The sequence below is a fragment of the Mustela nivalis genome, assembly GCF_964662115.1.
Source record: "Mustela nivalis genome assembly, chromosome: 6".
NCBI classification, from domain to species: domain Eukaryota; kingdom Metazoa; phylum Chordata; class Mammalia; order Carnivora; family Mustelidae; genus Mustela; species Mustela nivalis.
In genome coordinates this window covers 34998960-35020364 of record NC_139025.1, presented here as the reverse complement: position 1 = coordinate 35020364, position 21405 = coordinate 34998960, and the positions used below count along the sequence as shown (strand labels likewise).

At 43.5% G+C, this 21405-nt stretch overlaps 1 long non-coding RNA gene across 1 annotated transcript; it reads left to right on the top strand.

Moving 5' to 3' along the window:
• Positions 1-212: 212 nt before the first annotated feature.
• Positions 213-2177, top strand: LOC309866392. The gene is made up of 2 exons (XR_014312632.1): positions 213-349; positions 1969-2177. It is a non-coding gene; the product is annotated as an uncharacterized lncRNA (long non-coding RNA).
• The last annotated feature ends 19228 nt before the right edge of the window (positions 2178-21405 follow it).

The window sequence follows — 21405 nt, the reverse complement described above, 5'->3', positions numbered from 1 at the left end:
CTGCCAATATGCTTTCCTCAGCAACTGCACCAAATTTTACATTCCCACCAGTGATGTATAAGAGTTCCAATTCACTCACTTTCTAAAATCTTCGCTGGCTTCTAATTCCTCAGATTGGGACCTTCCTTACCGACCTTGCAAGAAATACAACCAACTGAATAGTAACAGAGTCAAAATCTCAAATCTGAAATGGGGAAACAGGCTCCAGCTGAATGTGAGCTGACGCCTGACACCTCCAGTCACACACCCTCCAATACGGGCTCCCTGTGGCTGTCACCGAGGCAGGGCTCCTGTGACACCTAGAATTGCAGGGACATCGGAAAACGCCCCTGTCCTCGAGGTCTATCGGGTAAGAATGTGCAAGCTTCGCCTTCCGAATCAGATAAGGAAGAAAAGGTGAGTCTAGACCTCACTGGAAGCAGGAAGGAGAGGAATTGGGCCAGATTCCAGGGGACCATTTTATTAACCAGAAGTTAGAGCTTCCTTCTGCAGAAGCCAGAAGACTCTGGGCCAGGGCAGGTGGGTCAGCAGCTGGGCATGGAGTGGTGGGCTTCGGGGCAGGTGAGGAGCAGCTGCGGCCCCATTTGAGATCAGGTGATTCACAGAGGTCCAGGGAGGTGGTTCGGCACAGCCCCCAGGCACAGGCCTGAGGAGTGGGGCCAGGCCTCTGTGTGACAGAGAAACACCAGGTGGGGTCCCGGCAGGTCCCAGAGTCTGGGCCACAGGATGGCTGCTCCACGTTTCCTGCTGGGCTCACCTCTCCTGGGCTGTTGTCCCTTACCCCCCTGCATCCCAGCAGTAAAAACAATGCTTACCTCTTGATCCCCGGACATGGACACTGCTTGACCCCTTGCCATCACTTACATCATTTGCTCCCTGAAAATTTACATCCCCACCCCATCTCTAGAAAACTCCTATGTATGCTTCAGGTCTCAGCTCAAGCCTGTGGCTTCTAGGACACTCCCCCGCATACACAGGCTCCATGAGTTCTGAGGGCCACAGAGCCTCCTTCCCCTACATCCTTTGCCCTGTGGCACTGTATCACCAGGCTCTCTTCCTGTCCTGATTCATGGCCGTCTCCCAGAAGTGGTGAGCAACGTCAGGGCAGGGACAGACACTTGGCCCATTTGTATGCCCAGTCCAGTGCCCTAGGCAATGACAGGCCATTTTGCGATAAGTCTGCTCCTGGGGAACTGAACACGAAATGACCAGAATTGGTGACAGAGAACCAGGCTAGGGGTTCAGGGCAGGAACAGTCACTGGCTGAGGTGATGACGCCCAACCCAGGGTTGGACAAACTATGGCCCACAGGCCAAATCCAATCCACTTCCTGTTTCAGTATGACCTAAGAGTAAAGATTGGATATCACATTTTTTAATAAAGATCTTATTTATTTATTTATTTGAGAGAAAGAATGTGTGTGCATGCAAGACTGGGGGGTGGGGAAGGGGCTCCCGCTGAGGAGACCAATGTAGGCAGAGCTCAGGACCCTGGGATCATGATCTGAGCAGAAGGCAACGCTTAACCAACTGAGCCACCCAGGTCCCCTGGATTTTGCATTTTTAAAAGCCTGAAAAATCAAAAGAAGAATAATGTTTCATGATGTGAAAATTATATCAAATTCAAACTGGAGTACATAAATAAGATTTTTTTTAAAAGATTTTATTTATTTATTTGACAGGCAGAGATTATAAGTAGACTGAGAGGTTAGGCAGAGAGAGAGAAGGAGGAAGCAGGCTCCCTATTGAGCAGAGAGCCCGACGCGGGGCTCGATCCCAGGACCCTGGGATCATGACCTGAGCCGAAGGCAGAGGCTTTAACCCACTGAGCCACCCAGGTGCCCCCATAAATAAGATCTTTAATTTTCCTAAGAGTTTATGGGAATTTGTCTTCTTATTATATGAGTACCTACATAATAGTCTTATTTATTTATTTATTTATTTATTTATTTATTTATTTATTTGACAGAGAGAGAATATGAGAGAAAGCGCACAAGCCAGGGGAGACGAAGAGGGAGAAGCAGGCTTCCCACCGAACAAGGAGCCCAATTCGGGGCTCAATCCCAGGACCCTGGGATCATGACCTGAGCCGAAAGCAGACGCTTAATGACTGAGCCACCTAGGCACTCCACCTGTAATAAATTTTGCTTCTTGGTCCATAAAGATTAAACTATTTAATATGTGGCCTTTTACAGAAATGGTTTGCTGACCTCTGCTCCAAATGGTTAGCCAAGGACCCTTTAATCCTAACATCCATCCTTGTCCCCACAACCCACCCAAGACCAAGCCTGCCAAATCCCCTTCTGTGAATGGTAGCATTCTCTGTGGAGAAGGATTCCATCCCTCCCCATGCTTAACTCCATGCCCTTACCCACACGTACTCTTATTCTGTTATCATCAAAAGGCTTTGGAAAATACACAGCAATTCTAGCTCACAAAAATATTCACAACCCTCCCTGTGATAGTGACAAATGTGGGGTGGTCCTAACAGCTCATGTTTACTGAGCACCTACTACATGCCAGGCACTGCATTCGACATTTTAAAGAACCTGAACTCTACCCACTAGATAAAGGCCAGTAACACCCCTCCTTCAGCTGTGACCACCAAAAATGTCTCCAGACACTGCCAAGTGCCCTTCAGGGGTGAGAGTGAGGACAAACTGTCCTCAGTTGAGAAAAATTATTGTGAATGTTTTACATATAAACTCACAAAAACTCTATGAAATAGGTCTTGTTATTATCTTCATTTTAGGGATAAGTAATCGATGGTACAGAAAGGCTAAGTAACTTCTCCAGAGTCACACAGCTGGTAAGTGATAGAGTGGGAATTAAACCCATTTAGTCTAGCTCTTGTATCCATGCTCTTACTACTGTCGATTTTATCAAGTCTCAGAACCCACTGAGCTGACCCCACCTAGAAAACTGTAGGGCCCACCCCTTTTGCCCTGGTAACATAGACTCAGAATGGAGGGCCTCCTTGCCTTGACCACAGGGAGCATCAGCAAGATAAGCCAGAGACTGGGAGAGGGAAAGGGGCTAGAAAAAAGGAAGTAAAGAGAAGGTTAGGCGAACACAAATCTCCCAGGCATCCGTAGAGGCTGACTCTGTGTGGCCTGAGAAAGGACAAGTTCTGTTTTGTACCACACTCTGGGGTACACTATGGGTGTTCACGACCAGCTGGGAGAAATTTCTTCCCCGTCTCTCTCCTCTTTTCCTCTCTTCTTCCTATTCTCCCTGCCTTGCTCCTTCTTCCTCTTTTCCTCCCTCTCTTCCTTGCTTTCTCTTCCTTCCTTTAATGCTGGTAATGGCTGTGCACCTGCTTTTCCAGATATTATGAGATGTAACTTGAGATAAAGAGCAGATAAGTAGATTGAGGCTCTGAGCTTAATGAGGTAACACGCAGACCCTCACTTGAGGGACCTACTAGAACAGCTGGGATTTTCTATCAATTACAATTGCTATGGGCTGCAGGTAAGAGAAACTAGACTTAGAGTGGCTTCACTAAAAGGGGGATAATTATTCTCTTTCCCAGAAGGGTCAGATGTAAGCCCTCCAGGAGTTCTGGACGGTTTTACGATGCTGTTGACATTCCAGGCTCCCTCTTTCAGCTTCTCCATCCTTGAGAATATGGCTCTCATCCTTTTGCTTACGAGAAGGCTCCTGTACATGTGGGCATTATAAGCAGGGGGAGGGGACAAGACGGAGGAACCATGAGTGCCAGCCTGGTCTGTCCTTTCGGCTTACATCTCATTGGTCAGACTGTGTCACAAGTCCACTCTACATGCCAGAAAGTCCGTGGAGGTGTTTATTTGCAATTGGGCATATCATCATCCTGCAAAAAATACTGGGGTTCAGTGAGTAAGGAAGTAGGGGAGAATGGGTATCAAGGAGGCAGCTAGCAGTATATGCCACAGATTCCAAAGGCAGCATTCATTCCAGTAAAGAATGCTGTTTCCTGAGAGCCAGCGGTCTGGGAAGGAAATACAAACTCTGGGGTTGGTGGCTAACCTTAAATCCTGGCTCCCTTACTGTCCGTGTGACCTTGGGCCAATTACTTTATCTTTTCATATCTCCTTTTCCTCATCCATAAAATTCACGGGGTGGGGGATCCCACTCAATTCACAGTATTGTCATGGGGATAAAATCAGTTAGCACATGCAAAATGCTTAGAATAGTCTCCGGTGCATAATAAGTTCTCGATAAATACTAGCTATTTTTAGTTGTTATTGTTTACTGAATATCTACTATATGCCAAATGCATTAAATTATCTTCTCTAATCCTCACAACAAATGCCCGAGGGGAGTCAGTGTCCACCCACATAGTATGCGTTCAGGAGGGGTTCCAGGCCCCAGTACTGTCATCTTGCCATTTCATGGAAGATTTGTAATCCTGGAAAATTTCTTTAATGAAAACATCTCTAAGAATGGTCTCCGTGCTCTTTTCAGCAAGAAGCTTAGCAGCTGACACCAGGCCAGAGATCAGTAGCATTAGCCCCTCAGGATGTCATAGAAAGTCTTTCCCTGGCACTTCTGAGAAGGGCTTGCCCTGGGTTTAGTTCCAAGTTCTGAGGCAAGATTTAATCTAATTTCTCTTCTTTTTTGCTTGATCTGCAGATTGACTCGCCCATCCCAGACACTTAAAGATATGTGATAATGGAGCTCTGGGAATCAAGCAGGCACTGACGTCCTCAGAGCTTCTGTGGTCAATTAGGACAGGGAAGCATCTATAGAAATGCTGGAATAGAGAAGTGTGGGGGGAGAGGGGAGGCCAAGGGTCACAGATTTCATCAGTTGGCCCCTGGGTAAGGTCAGGCTAGGCCAGAGAACTCTCAAGTTCTTGCTCCACACCCTGACATTAGGGAGATCCCGGGCTCTGACAGAAGGCCAGCCAGCAGGAGAGAAGGCATCCATTCTGCAGTGAAGGTGAAAACAGACATGACCCCCATCCTGCAGCCCCCAAATCAACCATCACATTGGGGCTGACTCCTTCAAGTTCAGTGTAAATAAAATCGTATGTTCCTGGAAGTACTCTGAAAAATTTAAAGACTTCTATCTTCTTAGAATAAACTCTACTTCTAGGAATATTTTCTACAGAGATAATGTGCAGAAGGATTTTGCACTGAGGCACTGTTTATAATAGTGACAAAATTGGGATCAGCCAAAGCATCTATGAGTAAGGGACTAGTTAATTTGTGGAATATATATTTAAAAAAAATGTATGTCAGAATTTATTAACTTGAAAAGTTATTGCTGATACGTAGTTAAGTAGGAAAAAGCATGTTATGAGACATCATGGAAGGTAATACCATATATATGAAAATAAAAAATATATGTATATGTTCATATACATGTATGTATTTAGAAAAATATTACCAAAAAAGCAAGAACATGGAGCAAAACAAAGACAGCAGTCTTTGAAAAAATTTTGCCAAAATGTTAACATTGTTTATCTGTATAAAAGAGTTCCTACAGAACCAGATTTCTCACTGTTGGAGTGGAAATTTACAGACAGGCGAGGGGAGGAGGCTAGAATAATCCATATGGTAATAGATTGGAGTTTGAGGCATCAGTATGAACTCATGTTTAGCTTAATATAGGCACAGATGGTGGCACATAGAATATTTATAGATATGTGTATACACACAGGTTAATATACGTACACATGGTTCTTTGTTCTATCAGCTGTAGGGACTAGGAGAAATGACATCCAGTAGCAGCAGAGAACTCACCTCATGCCCAGATATTTATTTATTTATCTGAGAGAAGGAGAGAGAGAGAGAGAGAGAGAGAGAGAGCAAGAGCTGGGGAGGAGAAGAGGGAGGCAAGCCGACTCCATACTCAGCACAGAGCCCAGTGCGGGGCTCTATCCCATGACCCTGAGATCATGACCTGAGCCCAAATCAAGAGTCAGACACCCAGCTGACCGAGCCACTCAGGTGTGCCTCAGATCTTTATTTCTAATACCATTCTCCAATAAAAGGAACAAAGGTTTTCCTTGAAGAAATGGCTGATTCTAGGAATAGGGTGTGAAATATACAAGATGAGCCTAGAGCATCTTCTAATGTGATACAGTAAGAAGGAACTAAAAATAAATTAAAATAAAGTAACCCACATTGATGGGTATGTCAAAGGAGCACAGAATTCCCAATGGCCAATACTGGGAGTATAGTTTGAGCAACAAAATGAATAAAGCAATACTGTATTATAATCTAAATATTAAATACCTATGAGCCCAAGCTAATATAAATAAATTATTGAATGAATTAATAAATGGTGGGGAAAGGAGACAAAACAATTATCTTATGCAGAAGAATCCCAAATAATTTATGTAGATGCTCTGCCTGAGAGAGGGAGGGCATAACTTCTCACTCAGGAAGTGTGGCTATGCACAGTGGCCTTCTCATGAATAAGACAGCCAGGAAAGAGGAAAAAGAATAGCTTCAGAGTAGAGAAGCCTGACAAGCTCATCTCAGTCTGGTGGTCAAGGTCAACAGTAACAATCATGAATCACATTAAGTAGTATGTAACCTTAATATGATGTGATAAAAAGGCACTTTGCCATCATGATCTTACTCCTCAAACTTCAAAACCCCAGCCTCATCATGAGAAAAACATCAGACAGATTCTAGGAGAGGGACATTCTCCAAAATGTCTGACCAATACCCCTCAAAAAATGCCAAGGTCCTCAAAAATAAGGAGAAGCTGACAAATGGTCACAGCCAAGAGGAGCCCAAGGAGACAGGTAAATCTAAAACTGCTTAAAAAAAATTTTTTTTTTCTCTTTTTAACGTTCCCACAGAATGATTTTTCCCTAAACAAAAGAATCAAAGTGAATTTTGATCTCAACCTTTAACAATGCAGAAAAGCTTTAAGGGCTTTGAAAATGAAGCTTTTCTTTAAAGGTGTTCCAATACCCTGGATCAAATTCTTACAAGGGGCTTAAGGTCGAAGTTCTTGAGCTTTCTCCAGGAAATTGAAAGATTTTCCCAAATATATTAGTGGCAGGCACCACCCTCATAAGGGGAGAGCCTGAAGAAGGTGGAGGCTTCCTTTCCTGGCCTCTCCATGTCCTCCACATCGCACATGTGTATCTCAGTACACCCTTTGTGAGGTGGCAAAACCCACCAGTTCCAGCGACACTTGTGACACTCTCATCAGCCATCTCCATGGTTGACCACAATTGTCCACAGAACAGACCCAGAGGAGCTTCTCAGAGAGGCCGCAGAGTCTCTGGGTAGAAGTGCATGGGGAGTGGCCAAGTCCTAGCAGTCACATGGCTTCAGGTCCCTGACTCCTGGGGGACCATCTGACACTTTGCCATGAGCACAACTTGAGGACAGACTGGTTTATGAGCTACCCCAAAGATTCCCCCAGCCCCTATTTTAAGTCAGAAAGGAACTCCTGAATCAAGCTGAAAGGGGCAGGCCATTGAATTGTTGTATTTCTTCACATTGGTTTTGTACGTATGCAACTCGACGAAGCAGAATTAGAGCAAATTGCCTTCCTGATGACCCAGGAAATATGCTACAAAAATATTTCTTCTGAATAGTCAGAAAAGTCTCTGAAGTTAGCACTAGGATTTAGTCAGAGAATGACATCTCTGAAAACTGGAAATGACAAAAATCAATATGCAATGAATGGGATTAGTCCCCCCTAGTTTTATTCATCTACTATAATTCCTCCACCTCAGAGATGCCTGGCAGACATATCATAGATAAGACTGCAGTGCTCCCAGACCCAGTTAAGGACCCCAGGAGTGTTCTGCACTGCCACCGGAGACTAGTCAATGGACTTTCGCTTATTGAGATAAGCTGTAATTTTGAAAATTGTAACATGCTAATGACAAATGCAAAGGAAAGCTCTCCTTGGAATCTAAAGATAGGGGATAAATAGAAAAGTCCTGGTCAGGGTTTTAAAAATAATTCTACAGGAAGAAAAGGCACAGCATGGGGAATAGAGTCAATGATACCATAACTGTTAGATGGTGACAGATGGCAGCGACACTTGTGGGGAATGCAGCATAACATATAGGGATGTTGAATCAGTATGTTGTACATTGGAAAGTAATGTAACACTGTGTGTCAACCATACTCAAATAGAACACTTTTTAAAAACAGAAATGAGTCTAACCAAGAGTGACCAATTTATGGTTTTTGGTTACTAGAAAAGTATCTTTTCCTGGGACAACTGGGATAACTCTTTAGGTTCTAGTGGAGCTGGTCCTGTGAGACTAGGTAACCGTTCCTTCACTTTCAGTTTTGCAAGAAACTTTAGGATCTCCAGGAAAGACACTGGGAAGGAGGTGATCCAGGTAAGTGTACATGAGTGTCCAGTTAGTAGGAGTCCTGTGTTAATGTGTCTCTAAGTCAGTGTCTCATGGGTCTGGAAAGTGTCCCTCCATACTCCAGAGCTAGCACAAACCTGCATACACTGGGCCGAGGGAGTTCCCCCATCACAAGGCTAAGGACGCAGATGCTGGACTAAAATGTCCTACTAGCGGCTCCTTCATGCAGCCTGTGTAGGCTGTCAGCTGGCCTCATTAAAAAAAAAATAATATCCTATGTCTTAAATTCTGTAAGACTACCTATTTGCTTACAGAGCCATCTTCCTTGAGGACTGTCTAATGTTACCGTCAGTGAAGATGGATGGGTCTGACTTACCCAGATCTTTCTCTAATTGTTGATTTTTCAAATTCATCCAAGAGCAAGAGGGTTGGGTTCTTTCTTAAATGCACTGAACCACTGGATGTCCCCTACCCAGCAGTTGGGTATCAGTGAAGAAACCATGACAAGTCATATCTGGAACTACAAAGCCCGAAGCCTGTACAAGGGTCCTTTGCTCATGCTGGGCACACAGAATTTACCATCCATTTGTACCGCCACCAACTTCCATGGCCTGAAAAACACTACTTCGTGGACTCCACAATTTTCCAGTTACCATTTAAAAAGCAATACTCACAAGAGGGGAAATTGTGCTAGTTGCCTAGATACAGAGCATAGGCGACAGCGTACTTAAAGAAGTTTTATCCATGGGTTACAGAAAACATATGTTTTAAAATATTTGCCTGTATGCGAATAGAAACAATCTTATTCCCCACTGTATGCTCTTAAAAAACAAAACAAAAACCAAAATCTTAATTCTGCTTTCTGAGACAACAACCATCACTTCTCCTTCCCTGCTTTGCCCTCTCCTTTCTGTCAAATGTCTTTTATCACAAAGAAATTGCAAGGCTCCAGGTCATACTCCGCTTTCCCCTTGGTGTCTGCAGGCCTCCTTGGGGCACACACACCCCGTTATGATTACAAACATTTGCCAGATCAAAATGTCTTCTACAAGCCCCTCTGTAAAAGAATATTAAAATCAAGGCTCGTGCTGTTATGAGTTTCTGGAACAACAGTCCTCAAGGCAACAGCTGCTCTTATTGTTGTAACAGCAACTCTCTCGGCAGCACTGAGATGGGCTTTTACGACTTCCCTGGAGGGAACCCACTAAAGTTCAAAAGTGGCTCCCCCCAATTCCTGCCCTCTGTGTGATCCAGAAGACACTTTGCCAGCCACCAGCAGCTGAGGCGAGGTGCCGCCCACGAGCCCCTCCTCCTATGAACTACACAAGAAGGAAATGAAAAAGAGAGCATGAGAGAGAGCTCTCCAAGAGCCTGGACGGCATTCCTCTGTGTCTATCGGCCCTACTCTGAGGCAGCTGTTTCCTTCAGGCATGACTTCCCCTCTGGAGTTTCCAGAAGGCCTGAGGTGAGGAGTCAGCCCTTCGCACCCAAGATACTCCTGAGTTTTAACCTCCAGAGGAAGAAGGCAAAGATCCTCTTTGCTGAACAGACTCCAGAAGAGAACAAAAATGGCGCTTGTTGGCAAGGAGCCCGACCTGACAGGTCTCTGGTTTGTTTGCGAAAGAGACAGCAGCAGCTCTCTCAGGGGGAAGAACAGAGAGGGAAGGGGACTCCTGTAGCTGGACAACCTCAGACATCAAAACCAAATCCGAGTATTTGGGGCAGTGCCACTTCAGGCCCACGCTTTCCCGTTCAGTTCTGGGTGGACAGACAAGCCTGGCTCTCTTCTTGAATGAGCACAAGGCTATTTTCTCCCCTGCTTCTGTCATCCTTGGAAGCCCAGCAGATAAGCCATTTAATAGGGTACAATAATCATATTAGGTATCATTTATGTTTTATATACATTATATTATTAAATCCTTACAATAAACCAATGAAATGAACATTATTATATTCATTTTATATATGAATAACCTAAAAAATATTAGGGGATAAAAAACTTACTTGAGAATATGCAGCAAGTGAATGACTGAAGGGGGATTTGAACCAGCTCCAAAGCACATGCTCTTTGTCAGGCCGCCTTCCCCCTCCACCTTCCATGCCCTCCCTGCCTAGGATGGCTGCACCTCAAGCCTCAGACAAGTGACCTGGAGTGTGCCAAGCCCTCAGAAGAAAGTGACCTCCACAACACTCCTCGATGTCCCTCATCTGAATACTCACCCTATCTGCTGAAATTAAAACCTGCATTGGTCTGTCACATGAACTGTTCTTTGTAAATGCCAGCCTTTCAGGGTTGCAAGGCTCCCAAAGAGGCACCTGACCTTCACGTACATCTCAGGAGTTCTGCAGGTCATGGTGTTGGCCCAAATGTTTTTTGCATGAGGAGCAGATGGACCTGCTCAGAGAAATGGTATAAAACATCGGGGGGACTTCCACTAAAGCCTGGATATTGAAAGCATGTATGGATCTTTGCTTCCCATGGAACTATCTCAAAAATGACAGTACAAAAATAAATGTAAAGGAGGGGCAGCTGGCTGGCTCAGTGGGTATAGCCTGAGACTCTTGATCTCAGGGTCGTGAGCTTGAGCCCCACCCTGGGTATAGAGATTACTTAAAAATAAAATCTTAAAAAAAAAAAAAAGAAAGAAATGTAAAAGAAGAAATCATGTGGACAATAAGAATGGATGACAAGGGCGCCTGGGTGGCTCAGTGGGTTAAGCCGCTACCTTCGGCTCAGGTCATGATCTCAGGGTCCTGGGATCGAGTCCCGCATCGAGCTCTCTGCTCAGCGGGGAGCCTGCTTCCCTCTCTCTCTCTGCCTGCCTCTCTGCCTACTTGTGATCTCTCTCTGTCAAATAAATAAATAAAATCTTAAAAAAAAAAAAAAAGAATGGATGACAAGATGACAAGAAACATGGCAAGGAAAGTGACTGGTTGAATGAAACCTGCAGATCGGAGAAAGTTGGAACCCAGCTGCCTTCAGACGAAGGCCAATGACAAGCAAGCAGATGTGTGGCATGGAGCCCCTACAAGGCTTGGCTTTGAAGGCACCAGGTACCTCTAAAGGCAGGGATGGAGAGTGGGTCTGGAAACAACCTGATGGACAAAAGCCTTCACTAGGAGCATCTATGCATCTATCCTTTCCCACACCCATGGAGCAAAATGGCCGACTTTCCTCCACTTTCCATGGGAGACAAGAGACATATTCCCTGGAAAAACTGTACAGTTTCTCCAGAAACAGAAATGTTCCCAGACATGGAGACACCAAGTTCAATAAAGGGTAAAATACTAAATGGATGAATGTCTACATACGGGGCAGTGGGGCTCCAAGCCCTATGTCCACCACTCTCCAGAGGCTGGCAGACAGGCGCTTGGGAGAAAATGAACAACAGCAGCTCAAGACTTAACTGTGATGGCATTTCAGGGGTGCCTAACAGAAAGGCACAGGCTCTGATTTACTTATTTTACTAAAAATATTTAAGTTTTTCTCTTTGAAATATCTTGACTTATCAAATTGCAAATACGGTGCATAGAGTTACAAGTCTCTTTGCTCACCCTTCCCAAATGGTAATGTTTTACCTAAGTATAATATAAAGATCAAAATCAGAAAATGAACATCGATACAATACTGTTAATTAATGTAGAGGCCCTTATCAAGCCTCACTAACTTTTCTTCTCTGATCTGGGCTCTAACCCAGGGCCATGCATTACACTTAGATGTCTTGTGTCTGAGACTCCTCCTACCATTTAGGACAAATGATTATTATTTCTTGGCTTTGAATGACTTTGACATTTTGAAGAGGACTGGTCAGTTACCTTCTAGAAAGTTCATTCTAAGTGGATCATAATAGGAAACACATGATATCAGTATATCTCATTACTGGCTATGTCAACTTTGATCATTTGCTTAGGGTGGTGTCTGCTTGGCTTCTCCACTCTATTGTTACTTTTCTAATTAATAACTATGGGTGGGGAACAAACTATCCTGTTTCCCAAATATATTTTGACCTGCTAATTTTTATCATCCACTGATGCTCTTGCCCGTAACAATGATTACTCTGGTGTTTGCCAAATGGTGATTTTTCAAAAATTTTTATCATTCCTTCTATATTTTTAATTAAAATTCTATAGTTAGAGCTGATCTTCTCCCCAAATAATTTATTTATCTACTAAAGTGTTTATTTATATCAGTATAGATTCATGGATATTTATCTTATTCTATTCTTTTTTCTTTAATTGAAGTGTAGTTGCCACATGAGGTTACATGAATTTCAGGTGTGCAACATAGTGATTCAACAAGTTTATATGTTATGCTATGCTCACTGCAAGTGTAGCTACCATCTTCTATCTTATCTTATTCTACTCTTACCATCTATTTTGTTCTTCCAATTGTCCCACATTTGTACAGTGAAAGCTTTTTTCAGTTGGCTCCTCCCTACTTTCAATACGTCCCTACCATTTTTTGAGTACTTTCTTAGTTGTTGTTGTTTTTAAAATTTATTTGTTTCTTTTAGAGAGTGAGAGAGTGTGAGCAGGGGGAAGGACAGAGGGAGAGAGAGGGAGAAGAGCAGACTTTCTGCTGAACATGGAGCCTGATGGGGGTCTTGACCTCATGACCCTGAGATCATTACATGAGCTGAAACCAAGAGCTGGATGCTTAACTGACTGAGCCACCCAGGCAACCCAAGTACTTTCTGACTTTCTGAAACCACAAGATATTCCAGGCTCATCCTGTACTTTTCCTAACCTAGCCTGGAATGACCTAGTTCTCCAAGGAGCATTAGTTGTTTTTACTAGAGAATGATATCTCAAAACCAGGGCAGCCCCTAGATGTACTTGTTGCTTTTGGGGTGCATCTCTTCTAGACCCTGTCAGCAGACAGAGCTAGAAAATAAATGTATAGACACACATGCAAGCACATACACCTATATCCTATAGTTGTTTTAAAAATAGAGATTCAAATTTTAGTTTAAGATTGACATATACTAAAATCTGCTTCCAAGAGGAAGAATGGAGAAGCACAACACAACTCTCCAGTGCTCTCAGTTCACGAAGTTGTAAATGTTCTTTCATATTCCTTCACATGGAACAAATATGCAAAAATATATTAGTACCTTGAGCAAGCTGCCAAGGGTTTCTTCCTAATAAGTATTTCTCTTTATAGTTTCTACTTATACTATTTATATGGTTTACAGAATGTTTACATAGGTTCAAAATTCCTTCCCATAAAGTACTTATTAATTACAAAGGCAAAGTCAGCTTTGCAGAGAAGCCTAGAAGACACCTCCTTCATCAAATGATCAAAGAAAACATCACCAGTTATAAGACAAGTTAAAACCCTGCATTGGATACAGTAAGAAGCATGTAGTGCCCCTTCTGGGATATTCTTACCAAAGATGCATGACTGGAGTCTAATCAAGAGGAGACATCAGACAAATCCAAGTTGAGGAAAAGTCCACCAAGTAACTGACCTTTAATCTTCAAAAGTCTCAAGGTCACAAAGGAAACAATGAGAAATTGTTCTAGATTAAGAGACTAAAGAGAAACAAATAAATGTAACATATGAATCAGAACTGGATCTTTTTGCTATAAAGGGTGTCCTAAAGGAAACTGGAAAAACATGACTGGGGTTTGAAAATTAGATGGTGAGGGGCACCTGGGTGGTTCAGTGGGTTAAGCCTCTGCCTGAGGCTCGGGTCATGATCTCAGGGTCCTGGGATCAAGCCCCACATCAGGTTCTCTGCTCAGCGAGGAGCCTGCTTCCCTCTCATTCTCTGCCTGCCTCTCTGCCTACTTGTGATCTCTCTCTGTCAAATAAATAAATAAAATCTTAAAAAAAAAAATTAGATGGTAGTAATGTAGCAGCATTAGTTTTTCTGAGTTTGATGTTGTATTGTGGTTGTATGGGAGAATGACCTTATGTAGGAAACACCACTAAAGCATTTGGACATCATGGAATTATGTTCACAGTTTGCTTTCAAGTGGCTTAGGAAAAAAAGTTTTTTCTGCTATATCCTGAACTTTTTAAAAAAAGATTTTATTTATTTGAGAAGGGAGAGAGTGCATGTGCAAGCAGGGAGAGGGGCAGAGGGAGAGGGAGAAGCAGACTCCCCACTGAGCAGGGAGCCCCATGTGTGGGGCTTGGGGCTCGATCCCAGGATGCTGGGATCATGACCTGAGCCGAAGGCAGACAGTTAACTGACTGAGCCACCCGGGTGCCCCATCTGCAACTTTTATATAAGCTTGGGTTTGTTTTACATTTTTAAAAAATTAGTTAACAAACCGAGAGAGAAAAATCATGGGAGAAACATTTGTGAAAAAATTAGATGTTTAATCCAGGAAATTCAACATCCAAATACTAGAGCTTGAGAAAGACAAACAGGGTAAACAGAGGGGGACAAAGTTATCAAAGAAGTGTAATAGAAGCAAATGTCTGAGGCATTTTTCCTACGGGAAACCGTTCCTCAGATTAAAGGCCCCACCAAGCACTCAGCACAATAAGTGGAAAAAGCAAGGCGTATCATCATGAGAGTTTAGACATAAAAGAAGATGCAAAGAACTTCTGGGGGGAAAAAAGTCACATACTCTTTATAAGACCATTTTTGAAAACTAGATCATTTCTCTTTGCCAAGCCTCAAACCAGTAAAATTCTTTTTATAAGACAGTGACTGAAATGTTCAGAACTAGAAGAGACACACATAAGTCAAAAAGGGGCTTTTCAACAAAATCCTGCAATTTTCTACTCAAGAAAATGTTAAATTATAATCAGAAAATACTCAAACGATTTTCTCAGTTCTTTCTTTTAATGAGATTGCTTCTTGAATGGTGTCAAACGTCAGAGCAGGGGTTTGAGACCCACCTGCCACTTGTCCTGGGAAGGCTGAATGAAAGAGGATAAGGCTGTCCTCCGAAGGATGTAAGAGGAAACAGCAGATAAAAGTCCAAGGATAAGGTGTGTGGACACTCGTTGCTCACTGCTTCTCTCCTGGAGGTGAACAGCCTCATTCTGTTCTACCCAAAGCTGTCTAACAGGGATGCCATCCAATTACAACTTGTTCTTTGCACAAAACACCCAACATAGGTGGCAGCCCTGGGCATTTGGCCTGAGCTGGTCCTTCACTGGCGAGCTGGCCTGGGAGCAGGTCAGGTGACCCTGCTGGCTTCTTCCCCAAGACTTTATATCCCGATTGAAGCCTCAGATTCTGGCTGCTGTGCTGGTGAGAAGCATGAGACACACACAGGAAAAGAGGGTATTTCTCTCATAGGCCTTGGACAGCTGGTCCAAACCTGTTCATATTTTCCTCTTGTCTTCTGCCCTGCTGTTATCCCTGCTGCTGTACACGAGTAGGGGGCCTGCCTTCCAAACAAGAGGCAGTCCCAGGCCCACAGTGTCTGGAAAGAAAGTCAGAGGAGCTTTCTCTGAAGTTGATCCAATGAAGAAGAGGAAGATGACAGCAGGAAGAAGGGAGCCCAAAAGTGTCACCAAGGAAAATATTGCAAAAGAAAGATAATCTCCCAGAAAACAGAACTTGTAATTTCTTTCCTTTCCCCCCACCCCAGATCCTACCCATTTCTCTTTAAGCCAAATCAGTGGCCCTCAAACCAGTCAAACCGAGGTACTGGGCTGGTAGTCGAGATTCTGCCTTCCCTAGAAGCTGGAATGGGACCCCACAGCCACAGAGAGCCAACTATGCATTGGTGGCAGCAGGAGGACCTAAATGGTGCCAGGTAGAACCCAGAAGCCACCAGGAACTGTGTCAGGGAAGAGAGAAACTTGGGGTCTCTCTGTCTGAGAACTCGTTGTCAAACATGGTTTCTGTTATCATTCTAATGACACTTTTGAATGTCCTTCCTAACATTAGTGTAGCCCGGGAAAGCTCGGTTACAGTGTAGAAGGCTCCAGATACATCAGACCCATCAGAATGGAAGGAAGCCTTTGAGTCACAGCCCCTGTAGCTCCCCGGGGCCACGGGAAGTGCACAAGATTTGTCAAACTGTGTCTTTCCCTTTGGACAGCTCCAGGGTCTTCTCTTCATCAATGTGACAGAACATCCATTAAATTTATCTGTACACCCAGAGAATTCAGACCCAGCATTCATGAAGCCTCTGCTCTTTCTAGCTGCCCTCAAGCAATCAGCATCATTGAAAAGAAATCCTTCCTGACTCCAGCAAGTACATTTTGAAAATTTCTACCCATCTTCAGTTATTCTTACTGCTCTCCTTCTTGCCCTGTGACTTGACCAGGAGCCACCTTGAAGGCCCACACCCCCAGATAACCCACCAGCCACCAGGAATACATTCAGTTTTTGTTTTGACCTAATTTCACTCCAAATTTGAGAGCCCTTTGGTATCTTGGGAAATTTTCAGTCACTTATCAGGAGTCTCAGATGTAGGTTCCCATTGCAGAGAAATTATAGTTTCTCTAGTTACAATAAAACCCTTCCAAATGGCCAGCATCTAATTAGGCACTAATTAGAGTGAATTCTCACCTACCAGCTATAGGAATCAGTCAGATCCCCTTCCTTCTCTGTGGCTATGAGCTAAGGAGCCAGACTACCTGTTCAAATCTTGTTCCCTTGGGCAAACTCGCTATGCCTCAGTTTCCACATCTGTAAAAGGAAAGTAATAATGGTTCCTAATTCATGATTTTATTGTGAGGAGTAAATGAGCCCATATATGCTGGACACTTAGCACAGCGTGTGGTACCATTAAGTACTTGATAAATAATAGCTGCCGTTGTTATTATTATTCCATAACTTTGGTCCAATTTGATAAAAAGTCTTCCTCTCAAAGTGCCGTCACAGCATTTATATCATCCCTAAAAACAATAACAAATATCACATTATCCCCCACACCAGAACGACAGATTGCCTTCTAATATGGGTACTTCATAGGGAAGTTACTCTGATAAACCACTGCCCCCCTGCTTACTGGTCCTTATGAGCCCAAAGAAGCCTTCGAGTCAACAGGAACATTCAGAAACAAAGAAATTTTTTCCTTTCGCTGGACCAGCTTCTCCAATTCTGACTCCTCTCTGACATCTCCATCTGAGCTCAGCCTCCAAGGAAATAAGCTTCGTCTGACCTGGCGGAGACTGATGGCAAGAGTCAGCCCTGATGTGCAGGAAGAATGGACTGGGGCGTTAGTGGTGGATCCTGGTGGATCCCTCCCAAGAAGACCCCATCCAGTCCGGTCTAAGCTCCCCTTGGTGCTGCTCTTAAAGAGACAGCTGGTCCCAAAGGGGCTTCTGATTTAGTGTTATATTCTTTGTGGCACTGGTTTCTAGGGGTTTGCGAGCACATGGTGAGAAGCAGAGTTGGGCCTTATTCTCAAAGAAAGGATTAATTTGAGATCTAGTTTTTGCACTGGTTTGAGACAGGGATTGTTTCCCTATCCTGCCAAACCGGGATAAGGGAGATAAAGAAAACGACGCTCTAAGAAAGCTAATCTTCCATTTCTGAGAGAGGTGGGCTGGAAGAGATCGATCTGAAGACAGGGAGATGGTCCAGGAGGGAGACAAACAGGCCTGGGCCAGGTGGTGCCAGCCATACACATGTGAAGGCAAGAATAGATATGTCTCAGTGCACTCAGCTTGCTATAATGACATATCACAGACTGGGTGGCTTATAAACAATGAATGTTTATTGGGGACAGTTCTGGGGGCTAGAAATCCAAGGTCAGGATGCCAGCCAGGTCAGGTTCTAGTGAGGGTCCTCTTCCAGGTCACAGACCTCTCACTGTATCTTGTGTGGCACAGGGGCTTGGAAGCCCTGTGGGATCTCTTTTATAAGAGCACTGACCTCAGCCATGAGGACTAAATCCTAATGACCTAAGTACCTCCAAAAGTCCTCGCCTGCTAATATCATCGTCTTTGGGGTTAGGATTTCATCATATGATTTTTGTGGGACACAAACATTCAGACCAAAGCAAGATGAAAGGTGGTTCCAAGGAAGAGCTATTTGAACCACTGGGTGGCCAGTTGAATATGGGGAAGGGGAAAAGGACCAGTTAAGAAAATCTAGGTTTGGGACACCTGGGTGGCTCAGTTGGGCATCTGCCTATGGCTCAGGCCATGATCCCAGGCCCACATTGGCTCCTTGCTCAGCGGGGAAGTCTGCATCTCCATCTGCCTCTCTCCTTGCTCATGCTCTCTCTCTTGCTCAGTCTCTGGCCCTCAAATAAATAAATAAAATCTTTAAAAAGAGAAGAAAAGGAGAATGAGGAGGAGGAGAAGAAGGATGAGAAAGAGGAGGAGGAGGAGGAGGAGGAGAAGAAGAAAACAACTCTAGGTTTAAGTCTGAGTGTTAAAAGACTCTAACTAGGATGAGTGTCGGGTGACGTGGGAGCTGAATGATTAGCTGGTGTTTGGTGACGTCCTCCTGTAAAGATTCAGGCAGCTCCAAACTGGGGGTAAAGAAAGCAGTCAGGGGTAGGAGCCAAGATTTCAGAGTAACACATATCCATCATGAAGCTGTGAGAATAGGTGTCTTCTCAAAGGGAAAAGACATAAGGAGAAAAGAACAAGAAGTTGCCATCTAACACTGAGGAAGCCTCTCTTATCAGGGCAGAAGGGGGAATGAGGACTAGAAGTAGATGGAAAAGGAGAAGTCCAAGAAGGAAAAGTGTTAGTTAGGGTTTTTCAGGGAAACAGAACCAACAGGATGTGTACCTTATAGAAAGAAATTTATTTTAAGGGATGGGCTCACATGATTATGGAGGGTGACAAGTCTGAAATATGCAAAGTCACCTGGCAGTCTAGGGTCCTGGGGAAGAGCTATGTTGCAGTTCAAGTTCAAAGGCCATCTGCTGGCACAATTCCTTCTTGCTCAGGGACTCTTAGTCTCAGAGTCCTTCAACGGATTAGGCAAGGCCCACTTAAATTGGGTGTGTGGGGTGTAATCTGCTTCACTCAAAGTCCACCAGTTTAAACATTAATCTAATTCACAAAATAACCTTATAGAAATATCCAGAATAATGTCTGACCAAATATCTGGGCACTGAGGCCCTGCCAGTTGACACATAGAATTAATGATCCCAGAAGATGAGAACATAAGTTCGGAAGATGAAGACATAAGTCCAAGGATAGGATTTTAAGATTGATAATGATGGCTGAACATGAGGACTACCTGAGAAGCCTAAGATTACAAAGGAAACGTCCTTTGGATTCTGCATCTGTGGTTCGTTGCTAACCACCTTTCTCCTCCTTTTAGGTGTATGATAATGGTTAAGAGCATGGCTTTGTGTTAAAAACAAAAAACAAAAAACAAAAAACAACTCTGGGAGCCCATGCCAATTCAGCCATTACTTTCTGTTACCCCAGCACAAATCACTCTCCCTCTTGGGGCCTCAGTGTTCCCATCTCTAAAATAAGGATAATTGTATCTATTTCTTCAGATTACTTTGAGCATTAAATGAAATCGTATTTTTTAGTATCTCCTACATACTAAGTATTTGATAAAAAGTAGTTCATAATCCTTAAATTAAATTAATTAGATTCTTACTAGATTAATAGGATCATTATCTTGATCATTATTGCTTTCATCTATCCCATATTCTGAGGACATAGTTTAGAGTACAAGGATTAAAGAGGAATACATTTAGGATGAAAGGAGTCATTAAAGATGGAAGGAGGAGTAAGGAAAGATGTGTGTGTGCACTGGCTTGCAGACCTGGCTTTCTACCCTGCAACACAATCCTGAGACTTGGACACTTCTAATTCATTCCCTCCCCTTTACAAGCAAGGAAACATTTTCCACACTAATGCACCTCTCTCTGTCTTCTCCCAACCCTTAGTTCAGTAGTAGTCAGAACTAGAAAGCAGAACTTTTCCTACCACTCTGTGCCTTTGTCACCAAATCAGTTCCAAATTCCCATGGGTTAGCCCTTGATTTTGATGCTGCATTTCCTAAAAAACTTCCAGAGAGAATGAGGGTCATAGTGGACCACATCCCTCCCTTCCCCCAGCAGTGCTGAGGCATATGAGGAGTGAGCAGGTGTGACATTCACACCACACAAGGCAGGCATGAATTCTGACTCTTATATTTTACTCAGGGTTCCCTGACAGTCAAAACTATCTTTCATTTCTTCTTCCAGCCCAGTGAAACAGGGGTTAATGACTTTGTCCAAAGAAACAAAACAAAAGACTCAAATCCAATTAAAAAGATCTCAGAAACAAGTCAGGCATAAAGAGTGTTCCAGAAACTCTACAATTGAATTTTTTTCATTGACAAATGATCCTGCCATCATTGTAGATAGGGTAACATATCTAATTCCTATAATTCTATATCCGTAACCGAAGCCTGCAGGAGATGCTTTGATGGAAAGAAAGATCAATGGCACTGAAAGGAACATATTCCACTTCATTCCCTCTCTTTGAATTCAATTTCTCACCAGGTACTCTGATAGCTTCCCTCTTCCACCCCTGCCTGAAGCCAATTCTCATTTATCCAACCCTAATGAAGAACGTGAAGCTGGCGGATTCATCAAACATCTAACCTAGTGAAGACCTCAGCCCTCTCCCCCAAGCAATCCTCTTCCTCTTGGCGATTTTGTCTGATGTTCTCCATCCAGAAGAGAAAAAAACAAAACCAAAACAAAACAAAAACAAAACTGGAAAATGACCAGAAAGAGAAGAGGATTGAATGGCTTAGGGAGCTTGCATACAAGAGAATCTGCTTCCATATTATGAAGCATCAATCACACTTGCATTATCCTTAAATTAGACCAAACTGACTCTTTTCAGAAAGCACCAGCATCCAGATCACTCACTTGGAGGCATATCTGTGGCCTGCTCTATGACACACAAAGCTACACATTGTCAGTATACAAGAAGGCATTATCCTATAAGTGACAGTCCTCTGTGTGTTATCTTAGACAAGTAATTTAATTTCCCTGTGACTTAGTTTTCTCCTCCATAAACAGGTAGAGGAACATACATGACCTCAAAGGATGCGATGAGAATTAAACGAGTTATTATGTATAAAGCACTATTTTAGAGATGTCACCAAAGGAGCACAGAAGACCTGAGACTAATAATTCCACCAGGACCTTCACAAAGAAAATGATGCTTGGGTTTGGCCTTGAAAAAATATGGAGCAGGGGTGTAAGGAGAATGGAAAAGTG